Source organism: Lampris incognitus, chromosome 12, assembly GCF_029633865.1.
Source record: "Lampris incognitus isolate fLamInc1 chromosome 12, fLamInc1.hap2, whole genome shotgun sequence".
Taxonomy (NCBI): domain Eukaryota; kingdom Metazoa; phylum Chordata; class Actinopteri; order Lampriformes; family Lampridae; genus Lampris; species Lampris incognitus.
In genome coordinates this window covers 25558514-25558799 of record NC_079222.1, presented here as the reverse complement: position 1 = coordinate 25558799, position 286 = coordinate 25558514, and positions in this window count along the sequence as shown.

The following is a 286-nucleotide window of genomic DNA, read 5'->3' as shown; positions in this document are numbered from 1 at the left end:
TGCCAAATGTCTTCTGCTACCCCGCAAATGGTGAACGAGGACAGTTCCCTCTGAAATAGCGGCTGATTATCTGCTTGTCCTGATTTCTGCCTCCACTTTACCTTCGAGCGCTGAGGCAGTTCAAACATGAGCATCCATCCTTCCTCCCAGTTCCCACTAACACACGTCTGCACGCTCTCTCACTCACTCACTCTCTCTCTCTCTCTCTCCCTCTCTCTCCCCCCCCTCTCTCCCCCCCTCTCTCTCCCTATTTCTCTCTCTCACTCAAGTACTCCCCCATCCTTGC